The 26,211-nt window shown below is 35.5% G+C and overlaps 16 non-coding genes across 16 annotated transcripts; all 16 read right to left on the bottom strand.

Annotated features, from left to right (window-relative positions):
* Nucleotides 1–1,415: 1,415 nt before the first annotated feature.
* TRNAI-UAU (transfer RNA isoleucine (anticodon UAU)) lies at nt 1,416–1,508 on the bottom strand. Its single transcript is given in 2 exon segments — nt 1,416–1,451; nt 1,471–1,508. It is a non-coding gene; the product is annotated as a tRNA-Ile (tRNA).
* A 1,725-nt stretch (nt 1,509–3,233) lies between these two features.
* On the bottom strand, nt 3,234–3,326 carry TRNAI-UAU (transfer RNA isoleucine (anticodon UAU)). Its single transcript is given in 2 exon segments — nt 3,234–3,269; nt 3,289–3,326. It is a non-coding gene; the product is annotated as a tRNA-Ile (tRNA).
* An 805-nt stretch (nt 3,327–4,131) lies between these two features.
* TRNAI-UAU (transfer RNA isoleucine (anticodon UAU)) lies at nt 4,132–4,224 on the bottom strand. Its single transcript is given in 2 exon segments — nt 4,132–4,167; nt 4,187–4,224. It is a non-coding gene; the product is annotated as a tRNA-Ile (tRNA).
* Nucleotides 4,225–5,037: 813 nt separating this feature from the next.
* TRNAI-UAU (transfer RNA isoleucine (anticodon UAU)) lies at nt 5,038–5,130 on the bottom strand. Its single transcript is given in 2 exon segments — nt 5,038–5,073; nt 5,093–5,130. It is a non-coding gene; the product is annotated as a tRNA-Ile (tRNA).
* Nucleotides 5,131–5,955: 825 nt separating this feature from the next.
* Nucleotides 5,956–6,048, bottom strand: TRNAI-UAU (transfer RNA isoleucine (anticodon UAU)). Its single transcript is given in 2 exon segments — nt 5,956–5,991; nt 6,011–6,048. It is a non-coding gene; the product is annotated as a tRNA-Ile (tRNA).
* Nucleotides 6,049–7,758: 1,710 nt separating this feature from the next.
* Nucleotides 7,759–7,851, bottom strand: TRNAI-UAU (transfer RNA isoleucine (anticodon UAU)). Its single transcript is given in 2 exon segments — nt 7,759–7,794; nt 7,814–7,851. It is a non-coding gene; the product is annotated as a tRNA-Ile (tRNA).
* An 831-nt stretch (nt 7,852–8,682) lies between these two features.
* TRNAI-UAU (transfer RNA isoleucine (anticodon UAU)) lies at nt 8,683–8,775 on the bottom strand. Its single transcript is given in 2 exon segments — nt 8,683–8,718; nt 8,738–8,775. It is a non-coding gene; the product is annotated as a tRNA-Ile (tRNA).
* A 1,708-nt stretch (nt 8,776–10,483) lies between these two features.
* On the bottom strand, nt 10,484–10,576 carry TRNAI-UAU (transfer RNA isoleucine (anticodon UAU)). Its single transcript is given in 2 exon segments — nt 10,484–10,519; nt 10,539–10,576. It is a non-coding gene; the product is annotated as a tRNA-Ile (tRNA).
* Nucleotides 10,577–14,076: 3,500 nt separating this feature from the next.
* On the bottom strand, nt 14,077–14,169 carry TRNAI-UAU (transfer RNA isoleucine (anticodon UAU)). Its single transcript is given in 2 exon segments — nt 14,077–14,112; nt 14,132–14,169. It is a non-coding gene; the product is annotated as a tRNA-Ile (tRNA).
* An 801-nt stretch (nt 14,170–14,970) lies between these two features.
* Nucleotides 14,971–15,063, bottom strand: TRNAI-UAU (transfer RNA isoleucine (anticodon UAU)). Its single transcript is given in 2 exon segments — nt 14,971–15,006; nt 15,026–15,063. It is a non-coding gene; the product is annotated as a tRNA-Ile (tRNA).
* A 1,722-nt stretch (nt 15,064–16,785) lies between these two features.
* On the bottom strand, nt 16,786–16,878 carry TRNAI-UAU (transfer RNA isoleucine (anticodon UAU)). Its single transcript is given in 2 exon segments — nt 16,786–16,821; nt 16,841–16,878. It is a non-coding gene; the product is annotated as a tRNA-Ile (tRNA).
* Nucleotides 16,879–17,692: 814 nt separating this feature from the next.
* Nucleotides 17,693–17,785, bottom strand: TRNAI-UAU (transfer RNA isoleucine (anticodon UAU)). Its single transcript is given in 2 exon segments — nt 17,693–17,728; nt 17,748–17,785. It is a non-coding gene; the product is annotated as a tRNA-Ile (tRNA).
* Nucleotides 17,786–20,405: 2,620 nt separating this feature from the next.
* On the bottom strand, nt 20,406–20,498 carry TRNAI-UAU (transfer RNA isoleucine (anticodon UAU)). Its single transcript is given in 2 exon segments — nt 20,406–20,441; nt 20,461–20,498. It is a non-coding gene; the product is annotated as a tRNA-Ile (tRNA).
* Nucleotides 20,499–21,302: 804 nt separating this feature from the next.
* On the bottom strand, nt 21,303–21,395 carry TRNAI-UAU (transfer RNA isoleucine (anticodon UAU)). Its single transcript is given in 2 exon segments — nt 21,303–21,338; nt 21,358–21,395. It is a non-coding gene; the product is annotated as a tRNA-Ile (tRNA).
* A 2,626-nt stretch (nt 21,396–24,021) lies between these two features.
* Nucleotides 24,022–24,114, bottom strand: TRNAI-UAU (transfer RNA isoleucine (anticodon UAU)). Its single transcript is given in 2 exon segments — nt 24,022–24,057; nt 24,077–24,114. It is a non-coding gene; the product is annotated as a tRNA-Ile (tRNA).
* Nucleotides 24,115–24,918: 804 nt separating this feature from the next.
* On the bottom strand, nt 24,919–25,011 carry TRNAI-UAU (transfer RNA isoleucine (anticodon UAU)). Its single transcript is given in 2 exon segments — nt 24,919–24,954; nt 24,974–25,011. It is a non-coding gene; the product is annotated as a tRNA-Ile (tRNA).
* Between the last annotated feature and the right edge of the window lie 1,200 nt (nt 25,012–26,211).

Raw genomic sequence — 26,211 nt, forward strand, 5'->3', positions numbered from 1 at the left:
ATGAGACACTTGCTGTAATGACTTCCACCCGATATGGAACTTGGACCCCTGTCTTAGGAGGGCAGTGACTTATCCATTATGCCAGTGGTGCTTACTGATGTTCTTATTTAAGACTGTTAGGTTTTTAATAGTCAATTATTTATTTTTGAGGAAAAAGTGAAGCTGTTTACTGTGTTCTTTGCATTACCAAGTCCAGCAAGAAATGTGCTGGTACTATCCAGAGCTGTCAGTATGGATTATCATGCTATATTGCAGAAAATCAATTTGATGCAACTGCTTTACCAACAGTATGTTAATCTTTTCCATTGCTGTTTTGTTGTCTGACTGAAGGAAGATATGCAGTGCATTTGAACCAAAGCAGATGTGTGCTGACAACTTAAATGCACAATCATGTTTGTGTTTTTTCTTTCTTTCTTCCATCCTTTGTAATATCATATTAAATATTAAGGTAGCAGTTTATAATCAATGACTAATGACATAAGTAAAGGAAAAAAAAAACAGTACACAAAGATGCTTTAAGTGAGGCTTGAACTCACAACCTTGGCATTGCTCAACAGATACTGTCTTATAAGTTTCGCGCGCTGACCAATTGCGCCACTGGAGCATTTTGCAGCATTAATTGGTTATGCTAGATGTGGATTTTATTCAATACAATCAGTACATTCATAAGAATTGAAAAAGAAAATCATTTTCAGTGATGAATGATGAGCAACAAAGGAACATGCATGCCAGATGGCACTTGAATAAGCTGTCCACGGTGATAGAAAAGGTTTAAAAAACAACAACAACAATGTTATCATAATAAATGTCATATTTTAGCTTATGTGGTCATTTTTTACAAGCTAAACACTGCAAGACTGTTTTACAGTTGAAGCAAAGATAAAATATCAACTCTAGTGATGAGACACTTGCTGTAATGACTTCCAACTCAGACGGGACTTAAACCCACAACCACTGGCTTAGGAGAACAGTGCCTTATCCATTATGCCAGTGGTGCTTACTGATGTCCTTATTTAAGACTGATAGGTTTTTAATAGTCAATTATTTATTTTTGAAAAAAAGTGAAGCTGTTTACTGTGTTCTTTGCATTACCAAGTACAGCAAGAAATGTGCTGGTAGTATCCAGAGTTGTCAGTATGGATTATCATGCTATATTGCAGAAAATCAATTTGATGCAACTGCTTTACCAACAGTATGTTAATCTTTTCCATTGCTGTTTTGTTGGCTGACTGAAGGAAGATATGCAGTGCATTTGAACCAAAGCAGATGTGTGCTGACAACTTAAATGCACAATCATGTTTGTGTGTTTTCTTTCTTTCTTCCATCCTTTGTAATATCATATTAAATATTAAGGTAGCAGTTTATAATTAATGACTAATGACATAAGAAAAGGAAAAAAAAACAGTGTACAAAGATGCTCCAGGTGAGGCTTGAACTCACAACCTCGGCATTGCTCAACAGATACTGTCTTATAAGTACCGCGCGCTGACCAATTGCGCCACTGGAGCTCTTTGCAGCATTAATTGGTTATGCTAGATGTGGATTTTATTCAATACAATCAGTACAGTCATAAGAATTGAAAAAGAAAATCATTTTTGGTGATGAATGATGAGCAACAAAGGAACATGCATGCCAGATGGCACTTGAATAAGCTGTCAACGGTGATAGAAAAGGTTTAAAAAAACAACAACAACAACAACAACAATGTTATCATAATTAATGTCATATTTTAGCTTCTGTGGTCACTTTTTACAAGCTAAACACTGCAAGACTGTTTTACAGTTGAAGCAAGGATAAAATATCAACTCTACTGATGAGACACTTGCTGTAATGACTTCCAACTCAGACGGGACTTAAACCCACAACCACTGGCTTAGGAGAACAGTGCCTTATCCATTATGCCAGTGGTGCTTACTGATGTCCTTATTTAAGACTGATAGGTTTTTAATAGTCAATTATTTATTTTTGAAAAAAAGTGAAGCTGTTTACTGTGTTCTTTGCATTACCAAGTCCAGCAAGAAATGTGCTGGTACTATCCAGAGCTGTCAGTATGGATTATCATGCTATATTGCAGAAAATCAATTTGATGCAACTGCTTTACCAACAGTATGTTAATCTTTTCCATTGCTGTTTTGTTGGCTGACTGAAGGAAGATATGCAGTGCATTTGATCCAAAGCAGATGTGTGCTGACAACTTAAATGCACAATCATGTTTGTGTTTTTTCTTTCTTTCTTCCATCCTTTGTAATATCATATTAAATATTAAGGTAGCAGTTTATAATCAATGACTAATGAAATAAAAAAAGGAAAAAAAAAACATTATACAAAGCTGCTCCAAGTGAGGCTTGAACTCACAACCTCGGCAATGCTCAACAGATACTGTCTTATAAGTACCGCGCGCTGACCAATTTCGCCACTGGAGCACTTTGCAACCTTAATTGGTTATGCTAGATGTGGATTTTATTCAATACAATCAGTACAGTCATAAGAATTGAAAAAGAAAATAATTTTTGGTGATGAATGATGAGCAACAAAGGAACATGCATGCCAGATGGCACTTGAATAAGCTGTCCACTGTGATAGAAAAGGTTTAAAAAACAACAACAACAATGTTATCCTAATTAATGTCATATTTTAGCTACTGTGGTCATTTTTTACAAGCTAAACAGTGCAAGACTGTTTTACAGTTGAAGCAAGGATAAAATATCAACTCTACTGATGAGACACTTGCTGTAATGACTTCCAACTCAGACGGGACTTAAACCCACAAACACTGGCTTAGGAGAACAGTGCCTTATCCATTATGCCAGTGGTGCTTACTGATGTCCTTATTTAAGACTGATAGGTTTTTAATAGTCAATTATTTATTTTTGAAAAAAAGTGAAGCTGTTTACTGTGTTCTTTGCATTACCAAGTCCAGCAAGAAATGTGCTGGTACTATCCAGAGCTGTCAGTATGGATTATCATGCTATATTGCAGAAAATCAATTTGATGCAACTGCTTTACCAACAGTATGTTAATCTTTTCCATTGCTGTTTTGTTGGCTGACTGAAGGAAGATATGCAGTGCATTTGAACCAAAGCAGATGTGTGCTGACAAATTAAATGCACAATCATGTTTGTGTTTTTTCTTTCTTTCTTCCATCCTTTGTAATATCATATTAAATATTAAGGTAGCAGTTTATAATCAATGACTAATGACATAAGAAAAGGAAAAAAAACAGTATACAAAAATGCTCCAGGTGAGGCTTGAACTCACAACCTCGGCATTGCTCAACAGATACTGTCTTATAAGTACCGTGCGCTGACCAATTGCGCCACTGGAGCGCTTTGCAACATTGATTTGTTATGCTAGATGTGGATTTTATTCAATGCAATCAGTACAGTCATAAGAATTGAAAAAGAAAATCATTTTTGGTGATGAATGATGAGCAACAAAGGAACATGCATGCCAGATGGTACTTAAATAAGATGTCCACGGTGATAGAAAATGTTTAAAAAAAACAACAACAATGTTATCATAATAAATGTCATATTTTAGCTTCTGTGGTCATTTTTTGCAAGCTAAACACTGCAAGACTGTTTTACAGTCGAAGCAAGGATAAAATATCAATTCTAGTGATGAGACACTTGCTGTAATGACTTCCACCCCATATGGAACTTGGACCCCTGTCTTAGGAGGGCAGTGACTTATCCATTATGCCAGTGGTGCTTACTGATGTTCTTATTTAAGACTGTTAGGTTTTTAATAGTCAATTATTTATTTTTGAGGAAAAAGTGAAGCTGTTTACTGTGTTCTTTGCATTACCAAGTCCAGCAAGAAATGTGCTGGTACTATCCAGAGCTGTCAGTATGGATTATCATGCTATATTGCAGAAAATCAATTTGATGCAACTGCTTTACCAACAGTATGTTAATCTTTTCCATTGCTGTTTTGTTGGCTGACTGAAGGAAGATATGCAGTGCATTTGAACCAAAGCAGATGTGTGCTGACAACTTAAATGCACAATCATGTTTGTGTTTTTTCTTTCTTTCTTCCATCCTTTGTAATATCATATTAAATATTAAGGTAGCAGTTTATAATCAATGACTAATGACATAAGTAAAGGAAAAAAAAAACAGTACACAAAGATGCTCCAGGTGAGGCTTGAACTCACAACCTCGGCATTGCTCAACAGATACTGTCTAATAAGTACCGCGCGCTGACCAATTGCGCCACTGGAGCTCTTTGCAGCATTAATTGGTTATGCTAGATGTGGATTTTATTCAATACAATCAGTACAGTCATAAGAATTGAAAAAGAAAATAATTTTTGGTGATGAATGATGAGCAACAAAGGAACATGCATGCCAGATGGCACTTGAATAAGCTGTCCACTGTGATAGAAAAGGTTTAAAAAACAACAACAACAACAATGTTATCATAATTAATGTCATATTTTAGCTTCTGTGGTCACTTTTTACAAGCTAAACACTGCAAGACTGTTTTACAGTTGAAGCAAGGATAAAATATCAACTCTACTGATGAGACACTTGCTGTAATGACTTCCAACTCAGACGGGACTTAAACCCACAACCACTGGCTTAGGAGAACAGTGCCTTATCCATTATGCCAGTGGTGCTTACTGATGTCCTTATTTAAGACTGATAGGTTTTTAATAGTCAATTATTTATTTTTGAAAAAAAGTGAAGCTGTTTACTGTGTTCTTTGCATTACCAAGTCCAGCAAGAAATGTGCTGGTAGTATCCAGAGCTGTCAGTATGGATTATCATGCTATATTGCAGAAAATCAATTTGATGCAACTGCTTTACCAACAGTATGTTAATCTTTTCCATTTCTGTTTTGTTGGCTGACTGAAGGAGGATATGCAGTGCATTTGAACCAAAGCAGATGTGTGCTGACAACTTAAATGCACAATCATGTTTGTGTGTTTTCTTTCTTTCTTCCATCCTTTGTAATATCATATTAAATATTAAGGTAGCAGTTTATAATCAATGACTAATGACATAAGAAAAGGAAAAAAAACAGTATACAAAGATGCTCCAGGTGAGGCTTGAACTCACAACCTCGGCATTGCTCAACAGATACTGTCTTATAAGTACCGCGCGCTGACCAATTGCGCCACTGGAGCTCTTTGCAGCATTAATTGGTTATGCTAGATGTGGATTTTATTCAATACAATCAGTACAGTCATAAGAATTGAAAAAGAAAATCATTTTTGGTGATGAATGATGAGCAACAAAGGAACATGCATGCCAGATGGCACTTGAATAAGCTGTCCACGGTGATAGAAAAGGTTTAAAAAACAACAACAACAACAACAACAACAATGTTATCATAATTAATGTCATATTTTAGCTTCTGTGGTCACTTTTTACAAGCAAAACACTGCAAGACTGTTTTACAGTTGAAGCAAGGATAAAATATCAACTCTACTGATGAGACACTTGCTGTAATGACTTCCAACTCAGACGGGACTTAAACCCACAACCACTGGCTTAGGAGAACAGTGCCTTATCCATTATGCCAGTGGTGCTTACTGATGTCCTTATTTAAGACTGATAGGTTTTTAATAGTCAATTATTTATTTTTTGAAAAAATATGAAGCTGTTTACTGTGTTCTTTGGTTTACCAAGTCCAGCAAGAAATGTGCTGGTACTATCCAGAGCTGTCAGTATGGATTATCATGCTATATTGCAGAAAATCAATTTGATGCAACTGCTTTACCAACAGTATGTTATTCTTTTCCATTGCTGTTTTGTTGGCTGACTGAAGGAATATATGCAGTGCATTTGAACCAAAGCAGATGTGTGCTGACAACTTAATGCACAATCATGTTTGTGTGTTTTTTATTTCTTTCTTCCATCCTTTGTAATATCATATTAAATATTAAGGCTACAAGTTTATAATCAATGACTAATGACATAAGAAAAGGAAAACAAACAGTATACAAAAATGCTCCAGGTGAGGCTAGAACTCACAACCTCGGCATTGCTCAACAGATACTGTCTTATAAGTACCGCGCGCTGACCAATTGCGCCACTGGAGCACTTTGCAGCATTAATTGGTAATGCTAGATATGGATTTTATTCAATACAATCAGTACAGTCATAAGAATTGAAAAAGAAAATCATTTTTGGTGATGAATGATGAGCAACAAAGGAACATGCATGCCAGATGGCACTTGAATAAGCTGTCCACGGTGATAGAAAAGGTTTAAAAAACAACAACAACAATGTTATCATAATTAATGTCATATTTTAGCTTCTGTGGTCACTTTTTACAAGCTAAACACTGCAAGACTGTTTTACAGTTGAAGCAAGGATAAAATATCAACTCTACTGATGAGACACTTGCTGTAATGACTTCCAACTCAGACGGGACTTAAACCCACAACCACTGGCTTAGGAGAACAGTGCCTTATCCATTATGCCAGTGGTGCTTACTGATGTCCTTATTTAAGACTGATAGGTTTTTAATAGTCAATTATTTATTTTTTGAAAAAATATGAAGCTGTTTACTGTGTTCTTTGCATTACCAAGTCCAGCAAGAAATGTGCTGGTACTATCCAGAGCAGTCAGTATGGATTATCATGCTATATTGCAGAAAATCAATTTGATGCAACTGCTTTACCAACAGTATGTTAATCTTTTCCATTGCTGTTTTGTTGGCTGACTGAAGGAAGATATGCAGTGCATTTGAACCAAAGCAGATGTGTGCTGACAACTTAAATGCACTGTGTTTTTTCTTTCTTTCTTCCATCCTTTGTAATATCATATTAAATATTAAGGTAGCAGTTTATAATCAATGACTAATGACATACGAAAAGGAAAAAAACAGTATACAAAGATGCTCCAGGTGAGGCTTGAACTTACAACCTCGGTATTGCTCAACAGATACTGTCTTATAAGTACCACACGCTGACCAATTGCGCCACTGGAGCACTTTGCAGCATTGATTGGTTATGCTAGATGTGGATTTTATTTAATACAATCAGTACAGTCATAAGAATTGAAAAAAAATAAAATCATTTTTGGTGATGAATGATGAGCAACAAAGGAACATGCATGCCAGATTGCATTAGAATAAGCTGTCCACTGTGATAGAAAAGGTTTAAAAAGCAACAACAACAACAATGTTATCATAATTAATGTCATATTTTAGCTTCTGTGGTCATTTTTTACAAGCTAAACACTGCAAGACTGTTTTACAGTTGAAGCAAGGATAAAATATCAACTCTAGTGATGAGACACTTGCTGTAATGACTTCCAACTCAGACGGGACTTAAACTTACAACCACTGGCTTAGGAGAACAGTGCCTGATCCATTATGCCAGTGTTGCTTACTGATGTCCTTATTTAAGACTGATAGGTTTTTAATAGTCAATTATTTATTTTTGAAAAAAAGTGAAGCTGTTTACTGTGTTCTTTGCATTACCAAGTCCAGCAAGAAATGTGCTGGTACTATCCAGAGCTGTCAGTATGGATTATCATGCTATATTGCAGAAAATCAATTTGATGCAACTGCTTTACCAACAGTATGTTAATCTTTTCCATTGCTGTTTTGTTGGCTGACTGAAGGAAGATATGCAGTGCATTTGAACCAAAGCAGATGTGTGCTGACAACTTAAATGCACAATCATGTTTGTGTGTTTTCTTTCTTTCTTCCATCCTTTGTAATATCATATTAAATATTAAGGTAGCAGTTTATAATCAATGACTAATGACATAAGAAAAGGAAAAAAAACAGTATACAAAGATGCTCCAGGTGAGGCTTGAACTCACAACCTCGGCATTGCTCAACAGATACTGTCTTATAAGTACCGCGCGCTGACCAATTGCGCCACTGGAGCTCTTTGCAGCATTAATTGGTTATGCTAGATGTGGATTTTATTCAATACAATCAGTACAGTCATAAGAATTGAAAAAGAAAATCATTTTTGGTGATGAATGATGAGCAACAAAGGAACATGCATGCCAGATGGCACTTGAATAAGCTGTCCACGGTGATAGAAAAGGTTTAAAAAACAACAACAACAACAACAACAACAACAACAATGTTATCATAATTAATGTCATATTTTAGCTTCTGTGGTCACTTTTTACAAGCTAAACACTGCAAGACTGTTTTACAGTTGAAGCAAGGATAAAATATCAACTCTACTGATGAGACACTTGCTGTAATGACTTCCAACTCAGACGGGACTTAAACCCACAACCACTGGCTTAGGAGAACAGTGCCTTATCCATTATGCCAGTGGTGCTTACTGATGTCCTTATTTAAGACTGATAGGTTTTTAATAGTCAATTATTTATTTTTTGAAAAAATATGAAGCTGTTTACTGTGTTCTTTGGTTTACCAAGTCCAGCAAGAAATGTGCTGGTACTATCCAGAGCTGTCAGTATGGATTATCATGCTATATTGCAGAAAATCAATTTGATGCAACTGCTTTACCAACAGTATGTTATTCTTTTCCATTGCTGTTTTGTTGGCTGACTGAAGGAATATATGCAGAGCATTTGAACCAAAGCAGATGTGTGCTGACAACTTAATGCACAATCATGTTTGTGTGTTTTTTATTTCTTTCTTCCATCCTTTGTAATATCATATTAAATATTAAGGCTACAAGTTTATAATCAATGACTAATGACATAAGAAAAGGAAAAAAAACAGTATACAAAAATGCTCCAGGTGAGGCTTGAACTCACAACCTCGGCATTGCTCAACAGATACTGTCTTATAAGTACCGCGCGCTGACCAATTGCGCCACTGGAGCACTTTGCAGCATTAATTGGTAATGCTAGATATGGATTTTATTCAATACAATCAGTACAGTCATAAGAATTGAAAAAGAAAATCATTTTTGGTGATGAATGATGAGCAACAAAGGAACATGCATGCCAGATGGCACTTGAATAAGCTGTCCACGGTGATAGAAAAGGTTTAAAAAACAACAACAACAATGTTATCATAATTAATGTCATATTTTAGCTTCTGTGGTCACTTTTTACAAGCTAAACACTGCAAGACTGTTTTACAGTTGAAGCAAGGATAAAATATCAACTCTACTGATGAGACACTTGCTGTAATGACTTCCAACTCAGACGGGACTTAAACCCACAACCACTGGCTTAGGAGAACAGTGCCTTATCCATTATGCCAGTGGTGCTTACTGATGTCCTTATTTAAGACTGATAGGTTTTTAATAGTCAATTATATTTTTTTTGAAAAAATATGAAGCTGTTTACTGTGTTCTTTGCATTACCAAGTCCAGCAAGAAATGTGCTGGTACTATCCAGAGCTGTCAGTATGGATTATCATGCTATATTGCAGAAAATCAATTTGATGCAACTGCTTTACCAACAGTATGTTAATCTTTTCCATTGCTGTTTTGTTGGCTGACTGAAGGAAGATATGCAGTGCATTTGAACCAAAGCAGATGTGTGCTGACAACTTAAATGCACTGTTTTTTCTTTCTTTCTTCCATCCTTTGTAATATCATATTAAATATTAAGGTAGCAGTTTATAATCAATGACTAATGACATACGAAAAGGAAAAAAACAGTATACAAAGATGCTCCAGGTGAGGCTTGAACTCACAACTTCGGTATTGCTCAACAGATACTGTCTTATAAGTACCACACGCTGACCAATTGCGCCACTGGAGCACTTTGCAGCATTGATTGGTTATGCTAGATGTGGATTTTATTTAATACAATCAGTACAGTCATAAGAATTGAAAAAAAATAAAATCATTTTTGGTGATGAATGATGAGCAACAAAGGAACATGCATGCCAGATTGCATTAGAATAAGCTGTCCACTGTGATAGAAAAGGTTTAAAAAGCAACAACAACAACAATGTTATCATAATTAATGTCATATTTTAGCTTCTGTGGTCATTTTTTACAAGCTAAACACTGCAAGACTGTTTTACAGTTGAAGCAAGGATAAAATATCAACTCTAGTGATGAGACACTTGCTGTAATGACTTCCAACTCAGACGGGACTTAAACTTACAACCACTGGCTTAGGAGAACAGTGCCTGATCCATTATGCCAGTGTTGCTTACTGATGTCCTTATTTAAGACTGATAGGTTTTTAATAGTCAATTATTTATTTTTGAAAAAAAGTGAAGCTGTTTACTGTGTTCTTTGCATTACCAAGTCCAGCAAGAAATGTGCTGGTACTATCCAGAGCTGTCAGTATGGATTATCATGCTATATTGCAGAAAATCAATTTGATGCAACTGCTTTACCAACAGTATGTTAATCTTTTCCATTGCTGTTTTGTTGGCTGACTGAAGGAAGATATGCAGTGCATTTGAACCAAAGCAGATGTGTGCTGACAACTTAAATGCACAATCATGTTTGTGTTTTTTCTTTCTTTCTTCCATCCTTTGTAATATCATATTAAATATTAAGGTAGCAGTTTATAATCAATGACTTATGACATAAGAAAAGGAAAAAAAACAGTATACAAAGATGCTCCAGGTGAGGCTTGAACTCACAACCTCGGCATTGCTCAACAGATACTGTCTTATAAGTACCGTGCGCTGACCAATTGTGCCACTGGAGCTCTTTACAGCATTAATTGGTTATGCTAGATGTGGATTTTATTCAATACAATCAGTACAGTCATAAGAATTGAAAAAGAAAATCATTTTTGGTGATGAATGATGAGCAACAAAGGAACATGCATGCCAGATGGCACTTGAATAAGCTGTCCACTGTGATAGAAAAGGTTTAAAAAACAACAACAATTTTATCATAATTAATGTCAAATTTTAGCTTCTGTGGTCACTTTTTACAAGCTAAACACTGCAATACTGTTTTACAGTTGAAGCAAGGATAAAATATCAACTCTAGTGATGAGACACTTGCTGTAATGACTTCCAACTCAGATGGGACTTAAACCCACAACCACTGGCTTAGGAGAACAGTGCCTTATCCATTATTTTAGTGGTGCTTACTGATGTCCTTATTTAAGACTGTTAGGTTTTTAATAGTCAATTATTTATTTTTTAAAAAAAGTGAAGCTGTTTACTGTGTTCTTTGCATTACCAAGTCCAGCAAGAAATGTGCTGGTACTATCCAGAGCTGTCAGTATGGATTATCTTGCTATATTGCAGAAAATCAATTTGATGCAACTGCTTTACCAACAGTATGTTATTCTTTTCCATTGCTGTTTTGTTGGCTGACTGAAGGAAGATATGCAGTGCATTTGAACCAAAGCAGATGTGTGCTGACAACTTAAATGCACAATCATGTTTGTGTGTTTTATTTCTTTCTTCCATCCTTTGTAATATCATATTAAATATTAAGGCTACCAGTTTATAATCAATGACTAATGACATAAGAAAAGGAAAAAAAACAGTATACAAAGATTCTCCAGGTGAGGCTTGAACTCACAACCTTGGCATTGTTCAACAGATACTGTCTTATAAGTACCGCGCGCTGACCAATTGCGCCACTGGAGCGCTTTGCAACATTGATTGGTTATGCTAGATGTGGATTTTATTCAATGCAATCAGTACAGTCATAAGAATTGAAAAAGAAAATCATTTTTGGTGATGAATGATGAGCAACAAAGGAACATGCATGCCAGATGGTACTTAAATAAGATGTCCACGGTGATAGAAAATGTTTAAAAAAAACAACAACAATGTTATCATAATAAATGTCATATTTTAGCTTCTGTGGTCATTTTTTGCAAGCTAAACACTGCAAGACTGTTTTACAGTTGAAGCAAGGATAAAATATCAATTCTAGTGATGAGACACTTGCTGTAATGACTTCCACCCCATATGGAACTTGGACCCCTGTCTTAGGAGGGCAGTGACTTATCCATTATGCCAGTCTTATTTAAGACTGTTAGGTTTTTAATAGTCAATTATTTATTTTTGAGGAAAAAGTGAAGCTGTTTACTGTGTTCTTTGCATTACCAAGTCCAGCAAGAAATGTGCTGGTACTATCCAGAGCTGTCAGTATGGATTATCATGCTATATTGCAGAAAATCAATTTGATGCAACTGCTTTACCAACAGTATGTTAATCTTTTCCATTGCTGTTTTGTTGGCTGACTGAAGGAAGATATGCAGTGCATTTGAACCAAAGCAGATGTGTGCTGACAACTTAAATGCACAATCATGTTTGTGTTTTTTCTTTCTTTCTTCCATCCTTTGTAATATCATATTAAATATTAAGGTAGCAGTTTATAATCAATGACTAATGACATAAGTAAAGGAAAAAAAAAACAGTACACAAAGATGCTCCAAGTGAGGCTTGAACTCACAACCTTGGCATTGCTCAACAGATACTGTCTTATAAGTTTTGCGCGCTGACCAATTGCGCCACTGGAGCATTTTGCAGCATTAATTGGTTATGCTAGATGTGGATTTTATTCAATACAATCAGTACATTCATAAGAATTGAAAAAGAAAATCATTTTCAGTGATGAATGATGAGCAACAAAGGAACATGCATGCCAGATGGCACTTGAATAAGCTGTCCACGGTGATAGAAAAGGTTTAAAAAACAACAACAACAATGTTATCATAATAAATGTCATATTTTAGCTTATGTGGTCATTTTTTACAAGCTAAACACTGCAAGACTGTTTTACAGTTGAAGCAAAGATAAAATATCAACTCTAGTGATGAGACACTTGCTGTAATGACTTCCAACTCAGAAGGGACTTAAACCCACAACCACTGGCTTAGGAGAACAGTGCCTTATCCATTATGCCAGTGGTGCTTACTGATGTCCTTATTTAAGACTGATAGGTTTTTAATAGTCAATTATTTATTTTTGAGGAAAAAGTGAAGCTGTTTACTGTGTTCTTTGCATTACCAAGTCCAGCAAGAAATGTGCTGGTACTATCCAGAGCTGTCAGTATGGATTATCATGCTATATTGCAGAAAATCAATTTGATGCAACTGCTTTACCAACAGTATGTTAATCTTTTCCATTGCTGTTTTGTTGGCTGACTGAAGGAAGATATGCAGTGCATTTGAACCAAAGCAGATGTGTGCTGACAACTTAAATGCACAATCATGCTTGTGTGTTTTCTTTCTTTCTTCCATCCTTTGTAATATCATATTAAATATTAAGGTAGCAGTTTATAATCAATGACTAATGACATAAGAAAAGGAAAAAAACCAGTAAAACCTCCAGGTGAGGCTTGAACTCACAACCTCGGCATTGCTCAACAGATACTGTCTTATAAAAACCGCGCGCTGACCAATTGCGCCACTGGAGCTCTTTGCAGCATTAATTGGTTATGCTTGATGTGGATTTTATTCAATACAATCAGTACAGTCATAAGAATTGAAAAAGAAAATCATTTTTGGTGATGAATGATGAGCAACAAAGGAACATGCATGCCAGATGGCACTTGAATAAGCTGTCCACGGTGATAGAAAAGGTTTAAAAAACAACAACAACAACAACAACAATGTTATCATAATTAATGTCATATTTTAGCTTCTGTGGTCACTTTTTACAAGCTAAACACTGCAAGACTGTTTTACAGTTGAAGCAAGGATAAAATATCAACTCTACTGATGAGACACTTGCTGTAATGACTTCCAACTCAGACGGGACTTAAACCCACAACCACTGGCTTAGGAGAACAGTGCCTTATCCATTATGCCAGTGGTGCTTACTGATGTCCTTATTTAAGACTGTTAGGTTTTTAATAGTCAATTATTTATTTTTGAAAAAAATTTAAGCTGTTTACTGTGTTCTTTGCATTACCAATCCAGCAAGAAATGTGCTGGTACTATCCAGAGCTGTCAGTATGGATTATCATGCTATATTGCAGAAAATCAATTTGATGCTACTGCTTTACCAACAGCATGTTAATCTTTTCCATTGCTGTTTTGTTTGCTGACTGAAGGAAGATATGCAGTGCATTTGAACCAAAGCAGATGTGTGCTGACAACTTAAATGCACAATCATGTTTGCGTTTTTTCTTTCTTTCTTCCATCCTTTGTAATATCATATTAAATATTAAGGTAGCAGTTTATAATCAATGACTAATGACATAAGAAAAGGAAAAAAAAACAGTATACAAAGATGCTCCAGGTGAGGCTTGAACTCACAACCTCGGCATTGCTCAACAGATACTGTCTTATAAGTACCGCGCGCTGACCAATTGCGCCACTGGAGCACTTTGCAGCATTAAGTAGTAATGCTAGATGTGGATTTTATTCAATACAATCAGTACAGTCATAAGAATTGAAAAAGAAAATCATTTTTGGTGATGAATGATGAGCAACAAAGGAACATGCATGCCAGATGGCACTTGAATAAGCTGTCCACAGTGATAGAAAAGGTTTAAAAAACAACAACAACAATGTTATCATAATTAATGTCATATTTTAGCTTCTGTGATCACTTTTTACAAGCTAAACACTGCAAGACTGTTTTACAGTTGAAGCAAGGATAAAATATCAACTCTACTGATGAGACACTTGCTGTAATGACTTCCAACTCAGACGGGACTTAAACCCACAACCACTGGCTTAGGAGAACAGTGCCTTATCCATTATGCCAGTGGTGCTTACTGATGTCCTTATTTAAGACTGATAGGTTTTTAATAGTCAATTATTTATTTTTTGAAAAAATATGAAGCTGTTTACTGTGTTCTTTGCATTACCAAGTCCAGCAAGAAATGTGCTGGTACTATCCCGAGCTGTCAGTATGGATTATCATGCTATATTGCAGAAAATCAATTTGATGCAACTGCTTTACCAACAGTATGTTAATCTTTTCCATTGCTGTTTTGTTGGCTGACTGAAGGAAGATATGCAGTGCATTTGAACCAAAGCAGATGTGTGCTGACAACTTAAATGCACTGTGTTTTTTCTTTCTTTCTTCCATCCTTTGTAATATCATATTAAATATTAAGGTAGCAGTTTATAATCAATGACTAATGACATAAGAAAAGGAAAAAAACAGTATACAAAGATGCTCCAGGTGGGGCTTGAACTCACAACCTCGGCATTGCTCAACAGATACTGTCTTATAAGTACCACGCGCTGACCAATTGCGCCACTGGAGCACTTTGCAGCATTGATTGGTTATGCTAGATGTGGATTTTATTTAATACAATCAGTACAGTCATAAGAATTGAAAAAAAATAAAATCATTTTTGGTGATGAATGATGAGCAACAAAGGAACATGCATGCCAGATTGCATTAGAATAAGCTGTCCACTGTGATAGAAAAGATTTAAAAAGCAACAACAACAACAATGTTATCATAATTAATGTCATATTTTAGCTTCTGTGGTCATTTCTTACAAGCTAAACACTGCAAGACTGTTTTACAGTTGAAGCAAGGATAAAATATCAACTCTAGTGATGAGACACTTGCTGTAATGACTTCCAACTCAGACGGGACTTAAACTTACAACCACTGGCTTAGGAGAACAGTGCCTTATCCATTATGCCAGTGTTGCTTACTGATGTCCTTATTTAAGACTGATAGGTTTTTAATAGTCAATTATTTATTTTTGAAAAAAAGTGAAGCTGTTTACTGTGTTCTTTGCATTACCAAGTCCAGCAAGAAATGTGCTGGTACTATCCAGAGCTGTCAGTATGGATTATTATGCTATATTGCAGAAAATCAATTTGATGCAACTGCTTTACCAACAGTATGTTAATCTTTTCCATTGCTGTTTTGATGGCTGACTGAAGGAAGATATGCAGTGCATTTGAACCAAAGCAGATGTGTGCTGACAACTTAAATGCACAATCATGTTTGTGTTTTTTCTTTCTTTCTTCCATCCTTTGTAATATCATATTAAATATTAAGGTAGCAGTTTATAATCAATGACTTATGACATAAGAAAAGGAAAAAAAACAGTATACAAAGATGCTCCAGGTGAGGCTTGAACTCACAACCTCAGCATTGCTCAACAGATACTGTCTTATAAGTTTCGCGTGCTGACCAATTGCGCCACTGGAGCACTTTGCAGCATTAATTGGTTATGCTAGATGTGGATTTTATTCAATACAATCAGTACATTCATAAGAATTGAAAAAGAAAATCATTTTTGGTGATGAATGATGAGCAACAAAGGAACATGCATGCCAGATGGCACTTGAATAAGCTGTCCACGGTGATAGAAAAGGTTTAAAAAACAACAACAACAACAATGTTATCATAATAAATGTCATATTTTAGCTTCTGTGGTCATTTTTTACAAGCTAAACACTGCAAGACTGTTTTACAGTTGAAGCAAGGATAAAATATCAACTCTAGTGATGAGACACTTGCTGTAATGACTTCCAACTCAGACGGGACTTAAACCCACAACCACTGGCTTAGGAGAACAGTGCCTTATCCATTATGCCAGTGGTGCTTACTGATGTCCTTATTTAAGACTGATAGGTTTTTAATAGTCAATTATTATTTTTTGAAAAAAAGTGAAGCTGTTTACTGTGTTCTTTGCATTACCAAGTCCAGCAAGAAATGTGCTGGTACTATCCAGAGCTGTCAGTATGGATTATCATGCTATATTGCAGAAAATCAATTTGATGCAACTGCTTTACCAACAGTATGTTAATCTTTTCCATTGCTGTTTTGTTGGCTGACTGAAGGAAGATATGCAGTGCATTTGAACCAAAGCAGATGTGTGCTGACAACTTAAATGCACAATCATGTTTGTGTTTTTTCTTTCTTTCTTCCATCCTTTGTAATATCATATTAAATATTAAGGTAGCAGTTTATAATCAATGACTTATGACATAAGAAAAGGAAAAAAAACAGTATACAAAGATGCTCCAGGTGAGGCTTGAACTCACAACCTCGGCATTGCTCAACAGATACTGTCTTATAAGTACCGCGCGCTGACCAATTGTGCCACTGGAGCTCTTTGCAGCATTAATTGGTTATGCTAGATGTGGATTTCATTCAATACAATCAGTACAGTCATAAGAATTGAAAAAGAAAATCATTTTTGGTGATGAATGATGAGCAACAAAGGAACATGCATGCCAGATGGCACTTGAATAAGCTGTCCACTGTGATAGAAAAGGTTTAAAAAACAACAACAACAATTTTATCATAATTAATGTCATATTTTAGCTTCTGTGGTCACTTTTTACAAGCTAAACACTGCAATACTGTTTTACAGTTGAAGCAAGGATAAAATATCAACTCTAGTGATGAGACACTTGCTGTAATGACTTCCAACTCAGATGGGACTTAAACCCACAACCACTGGCTTAGGAGAACAGTGCCTTATTTATTATTCCAGTGGTGCTTACTGATGTCCTTATTTAAGACTGATAGGTTTTTAATAGTCAATTATTTATTTTTTGAAAAAATATGAAGCTGTTTACTGTGTTCTTTGCATTACCAAGTCCAGCAAGAAATGTGCTGGTATTATCCAGAGCTGTCAGTATGGATTATCATGCTATATTGCAGAAAATCAATTTGATGCAACTGCTTTACCAACAGTATGTTAATCTTTTCCATTGCTGTTTTGTTGGCTGACTGAAGGAAGATATGCAGTGCATTTGAACCAAAGCAGATGTGTGCTGACAACTTAAATGCACTATCATGTTTGTGTTTTTTCTTTCTTTCTTTCTTCCATCCTTTGTAATATCATATTAAATATTAAGGTAGCAGTTTATAATCAATGACTAATGACATAAGAAAAGGAAAATAACAGTATACAAAGATGCTCCAGGTGAGGCTTGAACTCACAACCTCGGCATTGCTCAACAGATACTGTCTTATAAGTACCACGCGCTGACCAATTGCGCCACTGGAGCACTTTGCAGTATTGACTGGTTATGCTAGATGTGGATTTTATTTAATACAATCAGTACAGTCATAAGAAATGGAAAAAAAAATCATTTTTGGTGATGAATGATGAGCAACAAAGGAACATGCATGCCAGATGGCACTTGAATAAGCTGTCCACTGTGATAGAAAAGGTTTAAAAAACAACAACAACAACAATGTTATCATAATTAATGTCATATTTTAGCTTCTGTGGTATTTTTTTACAAGCTAAACACTGCAAGACTGTTTTACAGTTGAAGCAAGGATAAAATATCAACTCTAGTGATGAGACACTTGCTGTAATGACTTCCAACTCAGACGGGACTTAAACCCACAACCACTGGCTTAGGAGAACAGTGCCTTATCCATTATGCCAGTGGTGCTTACTGATGTCCTTATTTAAGACTGATAGGTTTTTAATAGTCAATTATTTATTTTTGAAAAAAAGTGAAGCTGTTTACTGTGTTCTTTGCATTACCAAGTCCAGCAAGAAATGTGCTGGTACTATCCAGAGCTGTCAGTATGGATTATTATGCTATATTGCAGAAAATCAATTTGATGCAACTGCTTTACCAACAGTATGTTAATCTTTTCCATTGCTGTTTTGTTGGCTGACTGAAGGAAGATATGCAGTGCATTTGAACCAAAGCAGATGTGTGCTGACAACTTAAATGCACAATCATGTTTGTGTTTTTTCTTTCTTTCTTCCATCCTTTGTAATATCATATTAAATATTAAGGTAGCAGTTTATAATCAATGACTTATGACATAAGAAAAGGAAAAAAAACAGTATACAAAGATGCTCCAGGTGAGGCTTGAACTCACAACCTCAGCATTGCTCAACAGATACTGTCTTATAAGTTTCGCGCGCTGACCAATTGCGCCACTGGAGCACTTTGCAGCATTAATTGGTTATGCTAGATGTGGATTTTATTCAATACAATCAGTACATTCATAAGAATTGAAAAAGAAAATCATTTTTGGTGATGAATGATGAGCAACAAAGGAACATGCATGCCAGATGGCACTTGAATAAGCTGTCCACGGTGATAGAAAAGGTTTAAAAAACAACAACAATGTTATCATAATAAATGTCATATTTTAGCTTCTGTGGTCATTTTTTACAAGCTAAACACTGCAAGACTGTTTTACAGTTGAAGCAAGGATAAAATATCAACTCTAGTGATGAGACACTTGCTGTAATGACTTCCAACTCAGACGGGACTTAAACCCACAACCACTGGCTTAGGAGAACAGTGCCTTATCCATTATGCCAGTGGTGCTTACTGATGTCCTTATTTAAGACTGATAGGTTTTTAATAGTCAATTATTATTTTTTGAAAAAAAGTGAAGCTGTTTACTGTGTTCTTTGCATTACCAAGTCCAGCAAGAAATGTGCTGGTACTATCCAGAGCTGTCAGTATGGATTATCATGCTATATTGCAGAAAATCAATTTGATGCAACTGCTTTACCAACAGTATGTTAATCTTTTCCATTGCTGTTTTGTTGGCTGACTGAAGGAAGATATGCAATGCATTTGAACCAAAGCAGATGTGTGCTGACAACTTAAATGCACAATCATGTTTGTGTTTTTTCTTTCTTTCTTCCATCCTTTGTAATATCATATTAAATATTAAGGTAGCAGTTTATAATCAATGACTTATGACATAAGAAAAGGAAAAAAAACAGTATACAAAGATGCTCCAGGTGAGGCTTGAACACACAACCTCGGCATTGCTCAACAGATACTGTCTTATAAGTACCGCGCGCTGACCAATTGTGCCACTGGAGCTCTTTGCAGCATTAATTGGTTATGCTAGATGTGGATTTTATTCAATACAATCAGTACAGTCATAAGGATTGAAAAAGAAAATCATTTTTGGTGATGAATGATGAGCAACAAAGGAACATGCATGCCAGATGGCACTTGAATAAGCTGTCCACAGTGATAGAAAAGGTTTAAAAAACAACAACAACAATTTTATCATAATTAATGTCATATTTTAGCTTCTGTGGTCACTTTTTACAAGCTAAACACTGCAATACTGTTTTACAGTTGAAGCAAGGATAAAATATCAACTCTAGTGATGAGACACTTTCTGTAATGACTTCCAACTCAGATGGGACTTAAACCCACAACCACTGGCTTAGGAGAACAGTGCCTTATTCATTATTCCAGTGGTGCTTACTGATGTCCTTATTTAAGACTGATAGGTTTTTAATAGTCAATTATTTATTTTTTGAAAAAATATGAAGCTGTTTACTGTGTTCTTTGCATTACCAAGTCCAGCAAGAAATGTGCTGGTATTATCCAGAGCTGTCAGTATGGATTATCATGCTATATTGCAGAAAATCAATTTGATGCAACTGCTTTACCAACAGTATGTTAATCTTTTCCATTGCTGTTTTGTTGGCTGACTGAAGGAAGATATGCAGTGCATTTGAACCAAAGCAGATGTGTGCTGACAACTTAAATGCACTATCATGTTTGTGTTTTTTCTTTCTTTCTTTCTTCCATCCTTTGTAATATCATATTAAATATTAAGGTAGCAGTTTATAATCAATGACTAATGACATAAGAAAAGGAAAAAAACAGTATACAAAGATGCTCCAGGTGAGGCTTGAACTCACAACCTCGGCATTGCTCAACAGATACTGTCTTATAAGTACCACGCGCTGACCAATTGCGCCACTGGAGCACTTTGCAGCATTGACTGGTTATGCTAGATGTGGATTTTATTTAATACAATCAGTACAGTCATAAGAATTGGAAAAGAAAATCATTTTTGGTGATGAATGGTGAGCAACAAAGGAACATGCATGCCAGATGGCACTTGAATAAGCTGTCCACTGTGATAGAAAAGGTTTAAAAAACAACAACAACAACAATGTTATCATAATTAATGTCATATTTTAGCTTCTGTGGTAATTTTTTACAAGCTAAACACTGCAAGACTGTTTTACAGTTGAAGCAAGGATAAAATATCAACTCTAGTGATGAGACACTTGCTGTAATGACTTCCAACTCAGACGGGACTTAAACCCACAACCACTGGCATAGGAGAACAGTGCCTTATCCATTATGCCAGTGGTGCTTACTGATGTCCTTATTTAAGACTGATAGGTTTTTAATAGTCAATTATTTATTTTTTGAAAAAATATGAAGCTGTTTACTGTGTTCTTTGCATTACCAAGTCCAGCAAGAAATGTACTGGTACTATCCAGAGCTGTCAGTATGGATTATCATGCTATATTGCAGAAAATCATTTTGATGCAACTGCTTTACCAACAGTATGTTAATCTTTTCCATTGCTGTTTTGTTGGCTGACTGAAGGAAGATATGCAGTGCATTTGAACCAAAGCAGATGTGTGCTGACAACTTAAATGCACTGTGTTTTTTCTTTCTTTCTTCCATCCTTTGTAATATCATATTAAATATTAAGGTAGCAGTTTATAATCAATGACTAATGACATAAGAAAAGGAAAAAAATAGTATACAAAGATGCTCCAGGTGAGGCTTGAACTCACAACCTCGGCATTGCTCAACAGATACTGTCTTATAAGTACCAAACGCTGACCAATTGCGCCACTGGAGCACTTTGCAGCATTGATTGGTTATGCTAGATGTGGATTTTATTTAATACAATCAGTACAGTCATAAGAATTGAAAAAAAATAAAATCATTTTTGGTGATGAATGATGAGCAACAAAGGAACATGCATGCCAGATTGCATTAGAATAAGCTGTCCACTGTGATAGAAAAGGTTTAAAAAGCAACAACAACAACAATGTTATCATAATTAATGTCATATTTTAGCTTCTGTGGTCATTTTTTACAAGCTAAACACTGCAAGACTGTTTTACAGTTGAAGCAAGGATAAAATATCAACTCTAGTGATGAGACACTTGCTGTAATGACTTCCAACTCAGATGGGACTTAAACTTACAACCACTGGCTTAGGAGAACAGTGCCTTATCCATTATGCCAGTGTTGCTTACTGATGTCCTTATTTAAGACTGATAGGTTTTTAATAGTCAATTATTTATTTTTGAAAAAAAGTGAAGCTGTTTACTGTGTTCTTTGCATTACCAAGTCCAGCAAGAAATGTGCTGGTACTATCCAGAGCTGTCAGTATGGATTATTATGCTATATTGCAGAAAATCAATTTGATGCAACTGCTTTACCAACAGTATGTTAATCTTTTCCATTGCTGTTTTGTTGGCTGACTGAAGGAAGATATGTAGTGCATTTGAACCAAAGCAGATGTGTGCTGACAACTTAAATGCACAATCATGTTTGTGTTTTTTCTTTCTTTCTTCCATCCTTTGTAATATCATATTAAATATTAAGGTAGCAGTTTATAATCAACGACTTATGACATAAGAAAAGGAAAAAAAATAGTATACAAAGATGCTCCAGGTGAGGTTTGAACTCACAACCTCAGCATTGCTCAACAGATACTGTCTTATAAGTTTCGCGCGCTGACCAATTGCGCCACTGGAGCACTTTGCAGCATTAATTGGTTATGCTAGATGTGGATTTTATTCAATACAATCAGTACATTCATAAGAATTGAAAAAGAAAATCATTTTTGGTGATGAATGATGAGCAACAAAGGAACATGCATGCCAGATGGCACTTGAATAAGCTGTCCACGGTGATAGAAAAGGTTTAAAAAACAACAACAACAATGTTATCATAATAAATGTCATATTTTAGCTTCTGTGGTCATTTTTTACAAGCTAAACACTGCAAGACTGTTTTACAGTTGAAGCAAGGATAAAATATCAACTCTAGTGATGAGACACTTGCTGTAATGACTTCCAACTCAGACGGGACTTAAACCCACAACCACTGGCTTAGGAGAACAGTGCCTTATCCATTATGCCAGTGGTGCTTACTGATGTCCTTATTTAAGACTGATAGGTTTTTAATAGTCAATTATTATTTTTTGAAAAAAAGTGAAGCTGTTTACTGTGTTCTTTGCATTACCAAGTCCAGCAAGAAATGTGCTGGTACTATCCAGAGCTGTCAGTATGGATTATCATGCTATATTGCAGAAAATCAATTTGATGCAACTGCTTTACCAACAGTATGTTAATCTTTTCCATTGCTGTTTTGTTGGCTGACTGAAGGAAGATATGCAGTGCATTTGAACCAAAGCAGATGTGTGCTGACAACTTAAATGCACAATCATGTTTGTGTGTTTTCTTTCTTTCTTCCATCCTTTGTAATATCATATTAAATATTAAGGTAGCAGTTTATAATCAATGACTAATGACATAAGAAAAGGAAAAAAAATAGTATACAAAGATGCTCCAGGTGAGGCTTGACTTCACAACCTTGGCATTGCTCAACAGATACTGTCTTATAAGTTTCGCGCGCTGACCAATTGCGCCACTGGAGCACTTTGCAGCATTAATTGGTTATGCTAGATGTGGATTTTATTCAATACAATCAGTACAGTCATAAGAATTGAAAAAGAAAATCATTTTCGGTGATGAATGATGAGCAACAAAGGAACATGCATGCCAGATGGTACTTGAATAAGCTGTCCACGGTGATAGAAAAGGTTTAAAAAACAACAACAACAATGTTATCATAATTAATGTCATATTTTAGCTTCTGTGGTCATTTTTTACAAGCTAAACACTGCAAGACTGTTTTACAGTTGAAGCAAGGATAAAATATCAACTCTAGTGATGAGACACTTTCTGTAATGACTTCCAACTCAGATGGGACTTAAACCCACAACCACTGGCTTAGGAGAACAGTGCCTTATTCATTATTCCAGTGGTGCTTACTGATGTCCTTATTTAAGACTGATAGGTTTTTAATAGTCAATTATTTATTTTTTGAAAAAATATGAAGCTGTTTACTGTGTTCTTTGCATTACCAAGTCCAGCAAGAAATGTGCTGGTATTATCCAGAGCTGTCAGTATGGATTATCATGCTATATTGCAGAAAATCAATTTGATGCAACTGCTTTACCAACAGTATGTTAATCTTTTCCATTGCTGTTTTGTTGGCTGACTGAAGGAAGATATGCAGTGCATTTGAACCAAAGCAGATGTGTGCTGACAACTTAAATGCACTATCATGTTTGTGTTTTTTCTTTCTTTCTTTCTTCCATCCTTTGTAATATCATATTAAATATTAAGGTAGCAGTTTATAATCAATGACTAATGACATAAGAAAAGGAAAAAAACAGTATACAAAGATGCTCCAGGTGAGGCTTGAACTCACAACCTCGGCATTGCTCAACAGATACTGTCTTATAAGTACCACGCGCTGACCAATTGCGCCACTGGAGCACTTTGCAGCATTGACTGGTTATGCTAGATGTGGATTTTATTTAATACAATCAGTACAGTCATAAGAATTGGAAAAAAAAATCATTTTTGGTGATGAATGGTGAGCAACAAAGGAACATGCATGCCAGATGGCACTTGAATAAGCTGTCCACTGTGATAGAAAAGGTTTAAAAAACAACAACAACAACAATGTTATCATAATTAATGTCATATTTTAGCTTCTGTGGTAATTTTTTACAAGCTAAACACTGCAAGACTGTTTTACAGTTGAAGCAAGGATAAAATATCAACTCTAGTGATGAGACACTTGCTGTAATGACTTCCAACTCAGACGGGACTTAAACCCACAACCACTGGCATAGGAGAACAGTGCCTTATCCATTATGCCAGTGGTGCTTACTGATGTCCTTATTTAAGACTGATAGGTTTTTAATAGTCAATTATTTATTTTTTGAAAAAATATGAAGCTGTTTACTGTGTTCTTTGCATTACCAAGTCCAGCAAGAAATGTACTGGTACTATCCAGAGCTGTCAGTATGGATTATCATGCTATATTGCAGAAAATCATTTTGATGCAACTGCTTTACCAACAGTATGTTAATCTTTTCCATTGCTGTTTTGTTGGCTGACTGAAGGAAGATATGCAGTGCATTTGAACCAAAGCAGATGTGTGCTGACAACTTAAATGCACTGTGTTTTTTCTTTCTTTCTTCCATCCTTTGTAATATCATATTAAATATTAAGGTAGCAGTTTATAATCAATGACTAATGACATAAGAAAAGGAAAAAAATAGTATACAAAGATGCTCCAGGTGAGGCTTGAACTCACAACCTCGGCATTGCTCAACAGATACTGTCTTATAAGTACCAAACGCTGACCAATTGCGCCACTGGAGCACTTTGCAGCATTGATTGGTTATGCTAGATGTGGATTTTATTTAATACAATCAGTACAGTCATAAGAATTGAAAAAAAATAAAATCATTTTTGGTGATGAATGATGAGCAACAAAGGAACATGCATGCCAGATTGCATTAGAATAAGCTGTCCACTGTGATAGAAAAGGTTTAAAAAGCAACAACAACAACAATGTTATCATAATTAATGTCATATTTTAGCTTCTGTGGTCATTTTTTACAAGCTAAACACTGCAAGACTGTTTTACAGTTGAAGCAAGGATAAAATATCAACTCTAGTGATGAGACACTTGCTGTAATGACTTCCAACTCAGATGGGACTTAAACTTACAACCACTGGCTTAGGAGAACAGTGCCTTATCCATTATGCCAGTGTTGCTTACTGATGTCCTTATTTAAGACTGATAGGTTTTTAATAGTCAATTATTTATTTTTGAAAAAAAGTGAAGCTGTTTACTGTGTTCTTTGCATTACCAAGTCCAGCAAGAAATGTGCTGGTACTATCCAGAGCTGTCAGTATGGATTATTATGCTATATTGCAGAAAATCAATTTGATGCAACTGCTTTACCAACAGTATGTTAATCTTTTCCATTGCTGTTTTGTTGGCTGACTGAAGGAAGATATGTAGTGCATTTGAACCAAAGCAGATGTGTGCTGACAACTTAAATGCACAATCATGTTTGTGTTTTTTCTTTCTTTCTTCCATCCTTTGTAATATCATATTAAATATTAAGGTAGCAGTTTATAATCAACGACTTATGACATAAGAAAAGGAAAAAAAATAGTATACAAAGATGCTCCAGGTGAGGTTTGAACTCACAACCTCAGCATTGCTCAACAGATACTGTCTTATAAGTTTCGCGCGCTGACCAATTGCGCCACTGGAGCACTTTGCAGCATTAATTGGTTATGCTAGATGTGGATTTTATTCAATACAATCAGTACATTCATAAGAATTGAAAAAGAAAATCATTTTTGGTGATGAATGATGAGCAACAAAGGAACATGCATGCCAGATGGCACTTGAATAAGCTGTCCACGGTGATAGAAAAGGTTTAAAAAACAACAACAACAATGTTATCATAATAAATGTCATATTTTAGCTTCTGTGGTCATTTTTTACAAGCTAAACACTGCAAGACTGTTTTACAGTTGAAGCAAGGATAAAATATCAACTCT

This window comes from Pseudophryne corroboree, unplaced genomic scaffold (assembly GCF_028390025.1).
Source record: "Pseudophryne corroboree isolate aPseCor3 unplaced genomic scaffold, aPseCor3.hap2 scaffold_1186, whole genome shotgun sequence".
Classification (NCBI taxonomy): Eukaryota; Metazoa; Chordata; class Amphibia; order Anura; family Myobatrachidae; genus Pseudophryne; species Pseudophryne corroboree.